The sequence below is a fragment of the Calliphora vicina genome, chromosome 1, assembly GCF_958450345.1.
Source record: "Calliphora vicina chromosome 1, idCalVici1.1, whole genome shotgun sequence".
Lineage (NCBI taxonomy): Eukaryota > Metazoa > Arthropoda > Insecta > Diptera > Calliphoridae > Calliphora > Calliphora vicina.
Genome location: NC_088780.1, coordinates 58,375,911 through 58,393,958, shown reverse-complemented (window position 1 = coordinate 58,393,958; position 18,048 = coordinate 58,375,911). Strand labels below are relative to the sequence as shown.

At 28.5% G+C, this 18,048-nt stretch overlaps 2 protein-coding genes across 7 annotated transcripts in view; both read right to left on the bottom strand.

The window, feature by feature from the left end:
* Nucleotides 1-18,048, bottom strand: part of LOC135962753 (saccharopine dehydrogenase-like oxidoreductase) — a 485,871-nt gene that overhangs the window by 57,846 nt on the left and 409,977 nt on the right. The gene's annotated exons all lie outside the window — the stretch shown is intronic.
* Nucleotides 1-18,048, bottom strand: part of MICU3 (Mitochondrial calcium uptake 3) — a 42,243-nt gene that overhangs the window by 23,108 nt on the left and 1,087 nt on the right. The window lies entirely within an intron of this gene.

Sequence of the window (18,048 nt, the reverse complement as noted above, 5' to 3'; positions counted from 1 at the left end):
TTGCGATCTAAAAATGTATTTTATAGTTAAAAACCGCAATTCTACAATATAAACGTAGAGGTTATGTCTCACGCAATTACATACTATATAATATATAGTATATATGTACGAGTGAACGTGGAAATTATGAATCGTATGCATGACGTAAATTTTGACATACACATGGAATTCTATCGAATACATGTCCCAATACATATAGAATGCATATCGTGTGACCCCCCTTTAATATGAGGCCCATTTGTCGATCAAAGCTCTTGTTAAACAGCAATTAGCTTTAACTTTATTTATAATATTTGAATATTTATTGTTATGTTTAGAGAAATAAGGCAGATTCAATAAATAATTTAAAAAATATATAAAAAGTTATGTTGCGAAGTTATGTTGGAAAATCGGGTGAGGGGGGGGGTTGGTTGAATGGAAGAAGCTCTGATAAAAGTGTTTTATGACGGGATTAGTTATAATTTACAGTGAACGGAAAGTCAATTGTTAAAATCCCTAAAGCAAACTAGAAAATTAAACATATTAGAAAATGTCTTCCCCCTAGTAACTATTATGTAAAACTAAATCATGTTTACTATTGAAAAAAATATCATGTTTCTTTTTAATTATTCTCACGGATATAATATTTAATCACAGGGTATTTATTCATCAAAATTATAAAGAACAATAAAATGAAGAAAATGTTAATAATAAATTATGTTATAAAGTTAACAAATCATACATCAAAATAAACAAATTGGTCTATAAATTATCAGTTACGAATTACAAACAAATAAAGAAATTTGATACAAATGTTAATTTTAATGGCGCCAAATACCCATAACAAGACACAATAGACAAAAGCGTCAATATTGAAACCAGTGAGTAAATGAGTGCATGTACAACCGCCATTCGATTGGCACTAAAATTGACTACTGCAAATTATAAATTTAATAATAAAATAAAAATAAGACACCCACCTGTGGCTCGCAACGATTAAATGTTAATCATACAAAAGATATTATTCGTATCAATGCAAGATTTTAGAAAATGGCACTATCAACATTATAAATCACAAGTTCATTTAAATATTTGTATACATATGTATATTCGTATATCTATACAATATTAAGAATATTTAATAGTAGAAGCAATATTTACGAGCATTTAAAAAATGGGGATAAGAAATGAAGAAAAAAAACTAAAACAGATAATATCTGTAGCTGTAGTACTTTGTATAATAATGTTAGCTATAAACCACGAGAAGGTGGAGTTTAATGCAAAATACTTTAATTCCAGACTCCTTGTGTTTAGGGCACAATTGTTACAATGTCTTTTTGTTATTTTTATGGCATGTTTTAATAATGTTCGTACAATTGAAATGACTGACATAAATACAATAAATTTTAAAATATTTCATGACACAATTCCATGATGTATGACTTTGCGATTGAATTGTAGGTGGCAAATGCTGCATGACTGTTGTTTGTTGGATCGCTTTTTAATTTTTAACATTTTGCCAGTAGCTGTGAAAAGGATGATGTCAGTTTTATTAAAACTTTTCGTTTTTTTCCCTTTTTATTAATAGAATTATCCGTCTGAATATCTGTTGCAAATGATGTTGTTATCTTTCATCTGGGATCGCATATAAAAATGTGATATCATGCTTATTAACCGCAGAAATAAGTAGAGTAGGTGGCAAATGATATTTAAAAATCTCACTAAGATATTCATCTCTTTTCTATCTGAATATTGAATGTAATTTGGTTTAATGAGAGATTAGCACTGAGGAAGGTATCCTTGTTAAAAACAAAAGTGATACATTTGTATAGAATTGATCGCTTTTAGATCTACTAATCATTATAAGTTTTTGCACAGATAATACAAAATAAATATGTCAAGCAGCCTGTGACAGTTCTTAACCATGTCAGACCGTGGGTGCACATTTGTGTACCTTACTTTATTTCAAGTTGTAGAAAGTATTGTTATCTTTATATCGCTACCGATACTTACTACAAACTATTGGGCTTTTAATATAATCAATAGATGACACTGTCATCACATTTGGAAATCCTTTCCTTCTTTACAATTTGATAGATTAAATTATTTGGCAAACAATTTAATTCTGAAAAAACTGTAATATATTAAGGGCCATTATTACAACTTGCCGTTATAGTTAAAGTTACCTTTTAGGGTACCTTTTTCTATTGCTTAAAGTTACCTTTAACTATAACGGCAAGTTGTAATAATGGCCCTAAGTGTAATTATTTATTTAAAAGTGGTGGAATGGTGGAAACGTAATGAAATGGCATTTTATTGTATAATAAGAATATACATAACTGATTCTATATGTGGTCAAAATTTGGTGAATTCTACTTCCACAAAGTGGGTAAAAATATCAATTAAAATATTAATTTTGTTCTAGATGTCTACTAACACAACAATTTTAAACTCAATTATTTCGAAATGGCAAAAAAAATTATACACTATTGTTTTATTAAGGCAGTTCTACCATCACCGGCTTTGTTTAAGAGCTGTAGCTGCAAACTAAAAATTAAGGTAACAATATCAGATTCACAGGAGAGTTTCGATTTGCGCTAAACCACCAAATTGATGGAGTCATAGCAAAATATTACTATGCTGGTTTAAACATACAGCCATCCTCTATAGAGGACTTGTCTGATACTGATCTTAAAGGTTCTTATATATTTTTTATATATATTTTTTACGAAATTAATACAGTATATGATTCAAAGTCAGCTAGCGTTGCATATCTTATTAACTTTTGTACCAATAATTAAAATCTCAATCCAAAATGCATGTATGTTTTAGGTGTCATCAAAAATTGGTTGAGGCTAATAATTTAATATCATTTAATAACATTTCAAATTTTTTATTGAAACACAAAATTAATTTAGAAAATAAATTTATTGTAAATTCGTATAAAAAATTCGGTAATGGTATTTTGTATTATTTCGGTATCTGCAATTTAGCGGAAACGATTGTTTGACAATTTTTCAAACAAATATACTTTATGAAAAGCAATTTGATTTTGTATTATAAATAATGAAATCCTGATAATAATATAAAGTATTGTAGTATAAAATACCTTTGAAGTTATTTATAGACGGCAATACTGAGTATTAATATTTGTCAAAAACGCAGGTATCATAATACAATTTCATCGCCTAAACAAAATTTGTATTAGATTTTCAAAAAATACAAATGATTTTTTTTGATTTACGGTCGGTATTGAAAATTTGTTTAAAACAATTCAAAAACTTTTTATTTTCATACAGTGACCGATAAAAGTCTACATACGACCATTATTTTCGTAACTCGCGGACTTCTAATCCATAATAAGTAAAAGTAATGATGCAGTTTTATTTCAAATGCAGTTTTAGTAATATAACCAAAAATAATCGCTAAATTTATAATTAATTTAACTTTTATTCATAATTTTTTAATCTTTACACTAAATAAACATTTTTCAGCGAATACAAATATTCATTAAATTCAATATTTCGTTGGGCCACCACGGGCATCTAAAGCGTCTGAGCATCGAAACAACCAAATTTTCCAGTTCTGCGGACGTTATATTTTGCCATTCTTCTGGAAGGTTCTCCTTTAACATTGGTGCACAAGTAATAAGTTGTTTTCGGATCTTCGTTGTAGAATTTCCCACACGTGTTCAATAACATTTAAGTCCGGGCTTTGAGGTGGTGTGTACAATTGTCATGGGGCATGGTAGAGTAGCCAACCTTTGACAATTTGAGACCAATGTTTCGGATCGTTATCTTACTGAAAAATCCAACTTTAACTTAAAGTATCAACGGATGCTCTCAAATTTTGTTCTAAAATGGATTTGTACTGATAACGATCCATATAATCCTCAATAAACACTAAACCCAAACCATCACACTACCAACACCATGCTTAACTGTAGCGAGTAAGTTTTTCGGATTCATTGCTGTATTTGTTTTGCGCCATACTTTATTACTCCCATCACTTCCAAATATGTTATACTTCAACTCATCAGTGAACAAAACTCGCTTCCAGAATTCCATGTCCTTTTCAAAGTGCTTTTTGGCGAATTACAAACGAAGTTTGAGATCCGTTCGCTAATTTACGAGGAGTTTTGCTTTAATTACCATTATTATTTAAGGTTCTTTGAATTGTTCGTGGATGAACAATAACTTCTGATCTTGTTGCTAGTTCTTTGGCCAATTTTGTGGTATTTACTTTTGAGTATTTGTTGACTTCTTTTAAAATGAAGATTACAGTTCTACGATGTAGTTTCTTTGGGCGACCATTTCGCAGCTTGTTTTTAACTTTACCAGTGTTTTCAAAGTTACTGAATATTGTTTGAACTGTAGACTTACTTAATAAATTGCATGATTATCTGTTAGTATTTAAAAAAACCAGGACATGCTGTGGTCGTATGTAGACTTTTGTCAATGTTTTTTTATTGTTTGTTATGAATAATTTTGCAAGTTTACATAGCAATAAAAATAGATTTCAAACAAAACTGCATTATTATTTTTTTATTTACCGGGGTTCTCTAATAAAGTGGCAAAAATTGTGGTCGTACGTAGACTTATGTCGATACCTTAAACTCTATTATTGAAATTAAAAATTTATATTTTCATAATTTAAAATTATTTATGGAATAGCAGTAACGGTACTTAGAGCCAACTGTATTTACAATTATAACGGTAATGGTATTTTAGAGCTAACGGTAATTGCAGTTATATCGGTAACGATAGTCATTCAGAAAGGGTATTTTAGGGGTAAGGGTAGCAAGCGGCAACCTTGGTTTATATTTAATTTGGAATTGGTTGCATTCCAACAATACATTTCTTAACAATAATTTAATAAATATTTACTTTTTATAGTATCAACTTCAAATGTAACTGCAGAAAATGTTAAATGTATTCACATTTAATAAGAGGACGGGTCAATAAGTCCATGACTTTTTGAATTTTCCGCATCTTAACTGAAGGGGCAATAATGCTCCTGTCAACATTCATCTTTCAGTTGATATTTTTTTGGAAAGATCAATACATGTCATTAACATTTGCAAATGATTTCGAACATATTACGCTATATCCTACATCAAATTTTCATTATTAAACAATTTTTTAATATAGATTGGGGTGGCAAACCGAATTTATACTGGAAATGAAGGTCTATTTTAAAGTGTTTGATATGTTAAACTTATTACTTAAGGAAACCATCATTAATGAAAATTATTATTTTGAAAGCAGATAATGTTGAAATAAAAAAAAAATAAATCTATGTAAGTTCTTGTTTGCCTTCGTTTTATTTGATTCAAAAATCTGACGTTCATTTAAGTTATTTTTGTTACATTAAATTTGTATTTTATTTGAAACTTAATATCTTTAAAGTATCATGAGTTATTAGTTGAACCAAGTGACATTCAGTCAGAGACATAAGTACGCACTCATGCCGTGCACCACACACGAAAAACAAAATGGAAAGACCATCAGACAGACGTACAACAATCACCGCTAAATGAGATTTTGTCATTCAGATAAGTTACAATGAAATGTTTGTTGGCTGTTTTAACTCATTGTTGTCAACTTATATTTTTATTTTTTATTTTATTAGCCCATTATGTATTTATTTTGTAGACGTTTTTTGTTCGTGCTGGTGTCTGTCTCATCATAATTATAAACGTTCGCATGATGCTTTGCTTTTTTCTCTTTCTGTCAGGTGATCATATGATTATGACGATTATGAAATTGGGATCGTCCATTTCAATGCAGCAGTACTCGTTTATTCATTTACTCATATGCGTGAGTGAGTTAGTGAATGGATGGTGCATTTGTCGGTTGGACAAGTTGCTACAAGTATTATTATCACATGTAGAAAAAAAGCTATTTCTTTTGTTGAAGTTTTAACTGAATTTCTAGGAATCTAATATTGTTTCTTCATTATTTTAAAACACACAAAACAATAGTGATTTTTTTAAATGGACTTAATTTGATTAAAAGCTTTAAAAGAGTTATTAATATATATATAAAAACAGCTGTATTCCGGAACTGACAAGTAAAATTGTATATGTACTTATTCACACTCCAGTTTCTTGTGTCTATTGTATCGTATTGTAGGTATTAGTAAGAATATAAAGGATTGAAATTAATATTTTAGGCGACAATAAATATCTATATTTTACAATAAACGACTATTAAAAATACTTACAAATATTCATATATAATTTTAGTGGTTAATATATTTCTTAAAGTTTTCAATAGTCGAAAAAAAGGAAAATTTTACTGAATTGTATCCGTGGTACCCTGTTTCCCTAATCTGGGGAAGTTGAGGATTTTCTATAGGTAGGGTCACACATGGCAAGTACTTACTTAAAAAAGCACAAATTTGTTAGTTTTATCAAGTAAAATAATATTTACAAGAACGCTGTTTATATTATCGATAAAAACAATAAAATAAAAATTACTATAATAAATAAGCTTTTTATAAGTTCTAAAATGAAGAAAATAAACTTTTACTTAAATCTTTCTATTTATTACAAGATATATTTTCCTGATGCCGGCTTTTGAAGGCAATATTTTATGTCATACAAATTGTATAAAGTAATAAATAAATAGTTTGATTTAAATGAAAGTTTATTTTCTTCTTTTTAGGGCATTTTTTTTTAATTATAATTATTTTTTCTATTTTGAGTTCCTTGAATATTTCAAATTTAAATTTGAATTTTTGAACATATTCTCATACCACTATATTGTTACGAAATTGTACGTGAATTCAAATATAACGATTTTAAGGGCTGATTTAAAAGTAGCATAATGCTTTCAAATAACATTGCTGTAATAGCAAACTGTAACATATCTGTGGGCATTATTAAATAAAAGCTTTCAGTTGACCATTGATCGTAAGTTGGCAACGCTGTTTGAATTCGAATATTCAGTTAAAGAACATTGTAGAAAGTACACCACAGATGGCGTATGATCTAGAATATTCGAATTCAAACAGTGTTGCCAACTTACGATCAATGGTCAACTGAAAGCTTTTATTTAATAATGCCCACAGATATGTTACAGTTTGCTATTACAGCAATGTTATTTGAAAGCATTATGCTACTTTTAAATCAGCCCTTAAAATCGTAATATTTGAATTTAAGTACAATTTCGTAACACTGCCCCCCGCTTAAGCCTGTTCGTCACGAATAGGCATAGATTCACTTCTCCCATAGGCGGCTAGTCGTTTCAGACGTTCAACTTTAATTCCCGATATCGGTCTTCCACATTTCCGTATTCTATAAACCATGTCGTCCAATTTCTTAATTACCCTATGTGGTCCTTTGCAGTGATTCCTTAATTTGGATGACAAACCCTTATTACGTTGTGAGCTATATCTGGTTTTCATTTGGTCATTTGTCATTTTAAATAAATAAAGAGTTGTTACAATTTTTAAACTACTAAACGGCTTTTATTTGCAATCAAAAGTATCCGGTTTATTTAAAGGAAATAAACTAATGTTTTGAAAATACTTTAAAGTTAATGAAGATTTTTATTTGTTTTAATTTTTAAGTTCGAAATTGGAAAATATTTGATGGATTCTCGGCAACACTGCCATGAGTAAATGCAAAATTTTTGTGCTAAAAAAAAAATAATTAAAAATTAAAAATTTAATTGAATAAAGTAGCATTTTTTTACCTATAAATGAAAATTAAAGTTAATTTGTGCGAAATTTAAAATAATACATTGGAATTTATACAACATAACAATAACAAGTTGTGATTGATAGCGTTGTTTATTGCTTGCTGTTCATAAATAGACTGGGTGATCTTCAATTTAATTACATCATATATAAGCAAAGCTTATCTGTTTATGCTGTGGTCATCTGTTTAGATTTTTATTGGAGTTACTATTTATCTATAACTTGGCTCTTCCGATTCTGTGAGTACAAAGAATTAAAAATTGTTTTGTTTTGAGACACTTGCATTGCCGGCAGCTGTTAATTAACATCAGAGTTGGGATTTGCTGTTTATTACTACTTCTGACATGGCTCCTCACAATGAAAATTTTAAGTGCCCTGAATGCAGCAAAAATGTGACTAAAACCCAAAGAAGTGTTGGATGTGCTTATTGTGGAGAATATTATCATATACAATGTGCCCACATTTCTGTCGAGCAATATAATTTCTTATTAAAAAATAAAGTTTTAAAATATATTTGCAATAAATGTTCTAACATGCCTAAACTCTGCAATATCCAAGAAGAATTACGACTGGGATTTTCGGCACTTAAATCCTCTTTGCAAATGGAGTTAGAGGAGAAATTACAAGCGAGTAAGCAACTTCTTAATGAACATCTGGAATCTGGTCTCAAATCAATTGAAGACAAATTTGCAGCATTGGCTAATTGTCAGCCTATATTGAATTCAAATGATGTAGAATTATTAAAATCGGATTTGAAGCAGTGCTTTGACGTAATTAAAGTCGTTGATAATGCTGCCAATGACAAATTGAAGAAGCTAGAAATCCAATCCAGTGTTATGCAGAGAAGATTGAACAGAGCTAATATAATTATTAGGGGCCTCCCAAAAAAAATAAGAGATCTTCATACGCCTATTATTAAAATTTGTTCAATTTGCAATGTAAATATTTCTGATGCAGATCTTCAACATTGCACATATTTTGGAGGTGGCAAAGCTGTGTTGGTGAAATTTAATTCGGTCCAAGTTCGAGATGCAGTAATGATAAATTACAATAAATTCCGTAGAATAAAGTTAAATAATGTAATTTCAACTTTAGCTGAATCTGACATTTTTTTAAATGATCACCTGACGGATGTGGCGAGAAATCTTATTTCTGTTTGTCGTAAACTAAGAAATGATAATAAAATTCAGAAATATAAGTTCAGGAATTATGATGTTCCTAAAGCCTTTATTACAATGATGGATGGTTCTGTGAGATTGCTCTGTTATGACCAATGTGCGGATATGCTTGGTGACTTAAATGAATGCTCTTTTTCTCCAATAAATTTTTCCAACTCTAATTATTTGCCAACTTAATTTATATATGTATTTAGTATTTGATCTCATTTATTTTTTTTATTTTTTTATATCAATATTTAATTTGTATTAACTTCTATTGTATATAGTATTTTTTTTTATTTTGTCCCCCAATTTACATAGTAGATTTAATTACCTATTTATTATTGAGTAGAATATATATATATATGTATATATGTATATGTATGTGTTTGTACCTATGTATATATATATATTTATGTATGTATGTTTGTTGTACTTTGTTTCTTTGTCTACCATATACATTAAAATTTTGATTTATATATCTATGTGAATTGGGTGACTCTTATTTTTACATTAGTAGCCTTTTTGATAACTTTATTTTTATTTTGGTAAATTTTAATATTATTTTAATTTTTAATTGCTTTTTTTTTTAATCATATTTAATTTAAATTAAATTTAATATTAATAATATGTCAATTAGAGATAATCTCGGCAATGTTGCTAGTAATAGTAGTTTTCTGCGATCTCAATTGTGTAATTTGGATCGGAATCTCAATGTAGGTCATTTGAATTGTACGAGTTTCAATTTGAATCCTAACTCTTCGAAACTATCAGAGTTAAAACTTTTATTGGATGGTGGTTTGTTGGATGTATTTGGTGTGAGTGAAACATGGTTGAAAGAAACTGTTTCTACTGGTGTTATTGATGTTTCATATTTGAGTGATAGGACTGATGCTAAATGGAGAATATTTTGTCGGTGTAGAAATAAGGTTAAGACAGTTATTAGAAAATATAAGAGAAGGGCGCATAGTTTGATATTTAAAGATAAGGACAGTAGAAAGATTTGGTCCATTTTGAATAGGAATGGTGTAGTTGATGGTACTGAGAATTTTAATAATGTTAATCCTGATGATTTGAATAGTGTTTTCTCATCTAATCAGTCTGTTGGTTATGATGGCGTTGATGATTTTTCCAATATTCCATATGATGGATTTTCTTTTCGCTCTGTGGATGTAATTGAGATGTTTGATGCCTTTCATTTGATTAAGTCAAGTGCTGTTGGTCATGATGGCTTTGCGCTCAAGTTTCTTAGCTTGTTAATGCCGATTATTGGTAATTATATATTACATTTAGTTAATACGATATTAACTACTTCTACTTTTCCGTTGTTGTGGAAAATTGGGAAGATTATTCCAATAAGAAAGAATAGTGTTCTGGTTGGTTGTGATGAATTTAGACCGATATCAATATTGCCAATCTTGTCCAAAATGGTTGAACATCTTATGAAGATTCAACTTGTAAAGCACATTGATGACAATCAGCTGCTTCATGATTGTCAATCTGGTTTTAGATGCAACAGAAGTACTACTTCCTTGCTTCTTGGTCTGACGGATAGCATTACGAATAATCTTTCATGCAAGGGGGTTTGTGTCTTATTATCTTTGGACTTTGCTAAAGCTTTTGATAGGGTAAATCATTCTCTTTTAGTTGGTAAATTGCATAGATATTTTGGTTTTTCCAGATCAGCTTGTAGATTGATATATTCTTATCTGTCTAATAGAATGCAGTATGTGTTTTGTAATGGTTGTACTTCTAGTGTGCTTCCTGTTTATAGTGGTGTTCCACAGGGATCTGTTCTTGGGCCTCTACTTTTTATTATGTTTATGAATGATCTTTTCAGTAAGGTATCGAGTAATATGTGTCTTCCATTTTCATTTGCGGATGATGTTCAGCTGTTGTTTAGAGGTGATGCTGAATTTCCTGATGTTTTGCAGAATATGATTGATTTTACTGTTAGCTTACTTTCTAGTTGGGTTGCTAATAATAGTCTTTCTATCAATACTGATAAGACTAAGGCAATGTTTTTTGGTAAAAGTAGTTGTTCTAACTTTTCGATTGAGTTTGGTGGTAGATTAATTGAGTTTGTTGATAAACTTAAGTGTCTTGGAGTAATACTTGATACAAGCTTGAGTTTTAAAAGCCATGTCAACACTATTGTATCTAGGGTTAATTTTACATTACGCAAATTATATAGCTTGGATTTGTTATTGCCCTTTCATGTTAAGAAATGGGTTGTTCATGGACTTATAATGCCAATATTTTTATATGCCTTAGAGGTATATTCTGGTACCTTTGGCTATGTCATGAAGAAATTGAGATTAGCTTTTAATAGGGTTATTAGATATATATACTCCCTCAGAATGTGGCAGCATGTTTCGCCTTATGTTGTTAAGTTTTTAGGTTTTTCTTTTATGGAATTTATAAAGTATAGAAATTTGTTGCAATTTTATAAATCATATAAGTTGCAAACACCCAAATATTTGGTTAATTTGTTTGAATTTTGTAGGTCCACTAGAAATATACAGCTAAAAATACCAAGACTAACTTCCATATTGGAGCGTTCGTATTATGTTAGAGTGGCACGAGTTTATAATGGATTGCCAGTATCTTTAAGAATGTTTGACTTGTCTGTTGATACTTATAAGAAGAAACTATTTCAAGAGCTTTCTCATAATAGTTTGCCCTTATAGGTATCAGCTCAGTACATGGTTTTAAGGATATTCCTATGTGTTATATATCTATGTGTTATTCTTTCATACGATGATGACTGCATTTGTCAGTTCGGTCTTGTCATTTTTAGTTTATTTTTCTTGTAGATCCACCAAATTTAAGGAAATTATCTAATTATCTGGATGTTTGAAACTTTTATGGATTTTAATGTTCTACTAATTTCTTATTATAGTACATTACATTATTAATAACCTTGAAATTTTTGGATATATTGTGAAGCATCTGTTTGCCTTTTGTTGTTGTATGGATGTCTGATTGTCATATTAAACATTTCTTTTTATTCATGTTGTAGATAGGCAATTTCAAAGTTCTGGTGTTGTTAGTACCTGTGTGATTTGTTTCTTGGCATTGTGGGTTATAATTGATCCCTTGCTTTATAGTTTATTGTAGTATATTAACATAGATCTTTAGTGACAGCATGACGTTTTGATTTCAACTTGATATCACTGATTGCCTCCATGACAATTATTTTTGGCCATAAAACTCTTTTGTTTATAACCAGATAGAAATTAAAGGTTATTATAACTGAGTATTACTAAAAGTTATTGCCTTTTTCTTGTTTGTATTGTTGGATAGAATATTATTTGATGGCTTAATTTTGAATTTAACTAGCAGTTATTGAAATTATATGTTGCATAACGTTAGGAATTTTTGCTTCAATTCTTAATGATAACTATTCATAATTTTTAAATGATTGGTGATTGCATATTTCTTGAATGCCTTTTGAATGTTCGTTTGTTTACATGTAAAAATTAGAATCTTTGTGTGGTTTCCTGTTGACCAAATTTTTAAACACGGAGTGACTGGGAGAATGGCCATTGCTAATGTATGGTGTTTTCTACTGTTTGGATGGTATATATTAATTTGTGCGCTGATTTGTCAAGACCAATTGTTATATGTAGCATTATTACTAAATTAGGAGATTATACTTTATTGATGACTTTCTCAAAGTCTGTGATAATTTAACATATTGTCTTTTGTTGGAAATTTTATTTCATTTTTGTGTCTGTTGATTAAGTTGCTTTTAAGATGGTAGTCTGATTTCATCGGATTGTTGAATGACATTCTTTGGGTATCATTGTCATGGTTGTTTTGCTGTTCGAACTTTCTAAGATGTTTAATAGTTTTGGTAAGGGCATATGATGTGGGTTTAATATCGTTGATACTGTTTTAACAGTTTTCTTTCTCCCTGGAATGATTCTGTAACAATTTCCATTGTAATGTAATAGTGGTTGCCGTTGGATTTGTTTTAATTGGATGTAATGTTAATTGCACGTTATTGGCATTGACTCTGTTATTGGGTTGGGAGTGGAGCTGTCGATGCAACAAGCTTTTTCTTTGTTTTTATGAAGGCATTGAACATTTATAATGTATCTATTGTACTAAGGGAGGTTCCATTATTTGTTATATGTTAATTTCTTTAATGCTTTTTTATACCTCAGGATGATTATGGGGAGGTAATTGCTTTAGTCATTAGAGCTAGCATTGTTGATATTGTCATTATTTTTTTTTTCTATCCCAAGCTTATTTTTAACATACAGATCTTAATATTGCACTTGTTCTTTGTTTATTGTACATGTACTCTTTTCTTTGCTTCTGATCTTGTCTAACATATTTGCTTATCTGATAGGGTAGCCTTCAGTAATTTCAGTCTTATTATTCTTGATATTTACTGTAGTTAAGATATATGATTGGTTTCGATATTTGATTAAAGATCATTGATTCTCTAACATTTGGGTTGTTTATTGTTTTTTTTTTGTGGGTTTTTTTAATGTAAATATTTCTGATAGCTTTTTGGAAACTTAATGTTTTTCTGCACTGTTGGTTTTTCGTGTCAATCAATTTCTGTTCTAATTCTATAGATTTTAAGATACTATATTGGCAACATTATGATCGTTAATATTTGTAGGGTTGTGCTGTGAGTTGTTGTGACATTTTAGGAGACTTGGACCTGATGGAGTGTCGTATTGTATAAAGACATCTGTGGATGCACCATTTTATATATTCGCGTGGAAGAGAATTTGCGGACAGTGTGTGGGCATTGTTTTGGAATAGGAGGTTGCTTCTTTGTAAATGTTTTTTTTTTCTTTTAGACTTGTTGTACTTGCCATAGTTATTGTTAAGCTTGCTTGTAATATTAGTGTTTGAGTATTGGCTAGTTGTTTGGATATTTGCTACCTTGATGACTTGAATTTCCCTTGCAGGACTGTTCTATCTATTTTTTTTTCGCATCTCTGTGAATGACATTCACCCTTATCGTGGTTGGCGTAAACGTCATACGCCTACGACAGTTTCGTACTGGATTAAAGAAACAGTTTTCATTTTATCTTTAATCTAGTACGAAACAGTCGTGTGCGTAAGAAGTTTACGCCAACCACGATAAGGGTGATTGTCTAATGTACACTTTTTGACCCTTCCATTAACACCTATGTATACTATTTTGTTCTCGTTATTCTCATACATACATATGGCTGCACTGCCGCTTATGCACCTTGGGTGATTGTATCTGTTATATGCTTATCGGATTATTGTTTTTGTAACACTGGTGAACGATTTTTTTTATCATGTTACATGTGCTGATGTCATCTATCAAAACACTATAAATAGTTGATTATTTTTAGAAGTTGAGTGGAGTTTTGTTTAATTCGTACAATTTGTGTTAAGCTTTATTTATATTTATAATTTATATTTTTATTAATTAAATTCATTAATTAAATTTTTGTAAAAAATTTTTATTAAGTAGAAATTTATAACCGATTATGGCCAATAAGCTAGGTTGTTGAAAATAATAATTAAATAAAATAAATAAATAAATATAAGAAATTGGACTCAAGTAAAATTAAAAGTATTTTTTTAATAATCCTTATGATTTAAGGCCCAACTATAATATGCATACACTAGTTTAAGGGCCATTACTACAACTTGCCGTTATAGTTAAAGTCATGATAAAAATATAGAAGGTAGTTTCAATCAATTTTTTTTTCAAATAAGGTTTTTTGAAGTTTCCTTATTTTGTGAGCATTATAAAAAGCGTTGCCAAATTTACATTAGTTGAATTTAAAAAAATTAACATATAATCTGGGCTACCTGACAAAGAATTTTCATTAAATTTTAAAAAAATTGAATTTAAACGTTCCAAAAGGCTTTGGTGTTTGGTTTGTATAACCAACCCTCTGACAATAAATTTGTATATGTATAATTTTCATCTTTTCCTTCCGATGTTCTGAATCCAAATTCGGTAAGACCCATTTTTGAAATAATCTAACCGGCAAAATTTTCCAAATCGTCAAATTCTATATCATTTAATTTATAAATATTGTCCAAAACTTCAATATTTTTTCACAAACTTCAAAGAATATATGGGAAATTTTTTAATTAATATGGTATTACTATTTTAACGAAAACGTCAAAATCCTTAAGCATGTCAGACGTAGAATTTTAAAAAAACATATTTTTCTACTATGGTTAAAGTTACCTTTAAGGTACCTTTTTCTATTGCTTAAAGTTACCTTTAACTATAACGGCAAGTTGTAATAATGGCCCTAAAGGCCCAACTATAATATGCATACACTAGCTTAAGTCAGCTTAAGCAAATGTGCGAATACATATAAAACGTATGTGACAAACTATAATGTAGCTGGTCGGACATTCCGTACGGAATCAGCTGTTTATTTATTTTATACAAAGAAAATAAAGAAATAAATGAAAAGGATGAAGAAAATTTATATATTTTGATAAAATAATAAGAAATACGTATTTTTTTAATTGCAAGTTGCACATAAATGTTCAAATGGGGCTAAATAGTTTTGAATGCACGTAAGTACATTATAGCCACCTAAAAGTTTCTTTGAATTTCCTTAAGCATTTGACAGACTTTTCGTTCGGTTTTGACATTACCTTAAGCTAGCTTATGCATATTATAGTTGGGCCTTTAGATATTACGTAAACAGCTTTAATATAATCTTTAAATTTTCGAACATAATATTGCATTATCTTCAGGTTAATGAATGATCTATTTTAATATTTTTAAACCTATTGCAATGTCATCAGGTGTATGCATAAATGTTTGACATTACCTTAAGCTAGCTTATGCATATTATAGTTGGGCCTTTAGATATTACGTAAACAGCTTTAATATAATCTCTAAATTTTCGAACATAATATTGCATTATCTTCAGGTTAATGAATGATCTATTTTAATATTTTTAAACCTATTGCAATGTCATCAGGTGTATGCATAAATGTCTAATTTCATTCCTGCTACAATAACTGCCGTTTAACCAAAATTTTTGTAACAGCTGTATAATCACAATTTTTAATCTGTTCGTTCTACATCGAGGTCAAGTTTAAGGAATTGTGATAATTCAATTGGAAGAGTCCATAACACTGGATGAAGGAAAATACCAAGACAGTGCAGATAGTTCTAAAATATATCTTATAGAAGTAATATTTTAAGAAGATGTGAATTTATTTTGCATAATATTTCGGATTTATTTGGAATAATAGAAAATTTCAAACGATACATACATACATACGTAAATTTTTAAAAATTTGTCAAATAATTTTAATATAGCGTTATTTTAATAATAGCGGTGATGATGTATCAGAATAAATGCTAGTAATTTATAATTTGTATATTTGTAATATCGATAAGATTAGACTCGTCATTATTAAGTTGAAACCTCAAATTCATTAATAAATAGTTTAAATTAGTTGTTTTTTATAATTAGCATTAAAATTTGTGTATTTGAAGTTTATTTAAATCGTACATAGTTAAATAAATAGCTACAAAGTTTGTCGGCCCTACATTTGGAAAATGCAATACTCAGCATTCTATATATAAAACGTATTGTTTGCTAATTGATTTTATCATATAAGATGTGTGAAAAACAACAGTTTCAACTGTATTTTTTGTAATATCAGTACAAATATTGTATTTATGTTAAATTTATATTAAATACGCAAACAAAAAAAGTGATTTATTACTAAATAAAAATATATTTTTTACCAACAATGGAAATTTTTTTAGGATTTTTAAACTATTTTATGTATAAAAGTACTATCTGGTTCCATTTGTTTCTCTCAATTCAATCATTGTGAATTAATGATGCGAAAAAAATAATTTGTTTAAAATATTTTTTTTTTTTGGAAAAATTGGATATTTTCTTTCAAACGAATACAATATGGGTTAACATTTGAAAAGTGAAGCTGCATCCAATATACATAACATTTCCAATCTTGCTCTTATTATTATGATATTCCATATTTTATATACAGCCCAATTATGGATATAAATTCATAAATTCTTATTTTTAACATTGAATTCGGATAGGAAAAATGGGAAATAACTCCCGAGGAATTTTTATTTATAATTGGGCTGATCATTTTTTATAGAAATATCTTTTATTTTGAAAGTACACAAATCGAAATATTTACTTGCAAAGAAACACTTTACTTCACAGAAAAAAGTTTCAACATAAATAGTATGATTTGATTTCATTGATTTCAATTCATAACATTTATAATTAATTTCTTAAATATTAAGATTTTTTTCATATTTTATGTTTTCAGAATAAATCTAGAAGGCTTGAAAAATATAATTTCATTTTCATTTATATTTTTTTGTTTTTGAAAAATGTTTGAAATTTTCCTTGGAAAATATTTTATTTATTTTTATGATTTTCAGCCACAAAATGAGCAAATATGGGCGAAATTGATTAATTTTTTTTAAGGGGATGATATGCTTAATGTTTATGGATATTTTATTATGTTCAATGATATTTTTTAAGTTTCAGATATTGTTGATTCATCTTAAAGTATTGGCCAATACTACTAAACAAATATTTTTACATTAATTCATTAGATAATCCAATTATAATGCCATTTATTATAAAATATTATTAAATTTATGAAAAAAAAGCAAAACTTTCCGTCATGAACAATTTTATAATATTTATGAACATGTTATTAAACTGAATGAAAAAAGTTTGGGAAAAAAAATCAAGTTCGATTAATAATATTTATTACAAAATTCATTCCAATTATGAATTTCTTTTTTCTGTGTTGATTTGTTTAATTTTTATTTCAGTATTTGTACACAGAAAAAACTAAAATGTAAATTCAATTACGAAAATCATATTTCAAATAACTTTTTTTATTAAAGTTCAACCAATGACAAAAATGGTTTATTCAATAAATAAAGTTGTATGAAAGTTTACAAAAATATTTAATAATAAGTGCAATCAAATGGAATACTCTAATAATTGGTTATGGCAAACAATTCTATTAATATTTTAATAAAAAAAATGTAAATAAGATTTACCACATTTAAATAAGATTTACGTTTCAAACAAGTAATTGAAAAAAATATTTGTAATTTTTTGATAATCGTGTAATTTGCATTGCATTATCTGAATAGGTGAATTTTAAATTATTGTGTATTTTGCCTTATTTACAACATTAGAATCGAAAAGTCAAC